The sequence below is a fragment of the Triticum aestivum genome, chromosome 5B (assembly GCF_018294505.1).
Source record: "Triticum aestivum cultivar Chinese Spring chromosome 5B, IWGSC CS RefSeq v2.1, whole genome shotgun sequence".
Taxonomy (NCBI): Eukaryota; Viridiplantae; Streptophyta; class Magnoliopsida; order Poales; family Poaceae; genus Triticum; species Triticum aestivum.
This window is the reverse complement of record NC_057807.1, coordinates 541,082,184-541,084,421: the sequence shown is the minus strand read 5'-3', so window position 1 is coordinate 541,084,421 and position 2,238 is coordinate 541,082,184. Positions and strand designations below refer to the sequence as shown.

The following is a 2,238-nucleotide window of genomic DNA, read 5'->3' as shown; positions in this document are numbered from 1 at the left end:
GTGCTCTCGATTGTATTCTTTATAAATGCCATGCACTTTTTGTTTGCGTTGACCCACTTTTGGTTATCTATGAGGTAGGACTGCTCCAAAGGAGCATAGTCCCCCTTCTTTTTAGCCCATGCAGCATCATCATCAGTGGCCTCTCTTACTGGCTCTGTGGGTCTGACTGGCTGTGGTTTCTCCACAACCCAGTCAAGATCAACACAAACAAATGCCAGTTCAACTTTCTTCCTCCACTCAGTGTGGTTGTCACCTTTGAGTATCAGAACTTCTTTTAGGCAACTCATCAAGTGAAAGCCTCCTGAAATCACAATTTAAGTGACATCAGCATAACAATCATATGCAATAATCTAACGTTGGTCAAATTAAACATACAATTGTCTATGCAATTAAATCTATATTACCCTTGGGCAAAATATTAGAAATAAATGCACCTTTAAATTTCAATAATAAAACATGATCATGTTATTAATAACATTGGTCATAAAAAATAACATAATCACATCATTTCAATAATTACTTTAACATGCTCTTAAAAACATAATTCTATCTAAACTTTTAATTTTCTTTTTAAAGAGCACTAATAATTATTTACGCAGCGGAAAACGTGAATAAAAATTCACGAACTTTTAAATTTTTACAGAAACTTTTCTTTGATTAAATAAAAGATTCATGAACTTTATTATTTTCTCTGTAAAATTCATGAACATTTCTTTTTCTGAAAATTTTCTATTTGAATTTTCAGAAACATTTTCTGTTTAATTTTCTATTTCCTAAACAAAAAGTTTCGTTAGAAAAAATCGCATAGAAAATCTATTATAAGACTGCCCAAAAAACTAGACAGAAACTATTAAACCGAAAAGAAAAACAGCAGCAGCAACCGGCCCCGACTCGGCCTGGGCCGGCCCGCAGCTGCGGCCTCGGCCCAGCTCGCGCGTGGCTGCCCCTGCCGCTGCCGGCCTCACAGCTCTTTCGGCCCAGCGGCCCGCAGGGGGTTAGGGTTCCGATCCGGGCCGTTCGTGAAGATCCGACGACGGACCGTGCACATTGCTGGATCAAAACCAGCTAGCGCCGTCGGGGGGGGGGGGGGGGGGGGGGGGGACCCTAGCTCATTTCCTCCCCCCGCACGCCGCTCGCCTCGTTCCCGTACCGAGCCATGGCGCTCGACGCCGGCCACTCGGTCACCGCGCCGCGCCGGTCGCCGGCGACGCCGGGCGGGCCTCCTTTTCACTTATCCCTTTCATTATCTCCACCTACTGTGGCAGAAAGGATGAGGCCCGGCTGCACCCGCTCTCCCTGTGCCGTCTCTGTGCCGCAACGGGGTTTCGGACTTCGCCTGCGACGGCGAAGAACCGCCGCTGCGCGTGAGCCTCCTTTCCCCCTTTTCTCCTTCCACCTCACGCCTCCTGTTAGAGAGAGAGCCACGAGCAGAGTCAAACTCTGCTCTCCCTGTGCTTTGACGGTGGAACAACCGTTTCGGCGGCGTCCGTTGCAATCCCCTTCGCCGGTGGCGTGTTCCCCTCGTGGTGAGCGCGCCGCCGTCGAGCGGTTTGGCGAGCGGCGCCCTTTGCCCCTCTCGGGGTGGTGTTCTTCTTCTGACGCCTCGGCTTGCGATGCGCGTCCGGATCGAGAGGAACAGGTGCGGCCATGACGGCAGCACAACTTTTCTTTTAGGTTTCTTTGCCCTTCTAGGGTTCTTTGGGGGGAGGGATTTTCTTTCTGTTTCTTTGATGTATTCTTTTTACCGAAAATCTTCTAGCCCGATCTGGCTACCTGATACCATTGACAGGCCTTAGGATCGGAGTAGGCTAGATCATCCGGTAACCTACCTTCTCTTGGTGCAGATGAACTCGATCCCGCGCCGGCCATGGTGGTGTGGTGACGGCGGCGATGTGGACAGAGATGGCGGCGGTGGTGTGCAAAACGTCTTATATTCTGGGACGGAGGAAGTACTAGTCTATTTTTTTCTCACTTCGATATATATGACATGCATAACAAATATACACACGACTAAGCAATAGATGGTTTGAGTAGGCAATACCCATTGATAAAACATGTACAGAACATTCACCCGTTATACAAAAAAGTCTTAAAAGAAAATGTATTTTATACTTACTTAATTAGGCCCAATTTTTTGTTTTGCACTTACGCGCGCCTAATTGTTTAGGAAACAATGACGTGGCAGCATGAAAGATCCTTGTTAAAACAAAAGGCACAACTTGAATCTATACAAGGGGA

The 2,238-nt window shown here is 47.1% G+C and overlaps 1 long non-coding RNA gene across 1 annotated transcript; it reads left to right on the top strand.

Annotated features, from left to right (window-relative positions):
- The first annotated feature begins 1,108 nt into the window (after positions 1-1,108).
- Positions 1,109-1,971, top strand: LOC123116839 (uncharacterized). Its single transcript, XR_006457214.1, has 2 exons — positions 1,109-1,639; positions 1,845-1,971. It is a non-coding gene; the product is annotated as an uncharacterized lncRNA (long non-coding RNA).
- The last annotated feature ends 267 nt before the right edge of the window (positions 1,972-2,238 follow it).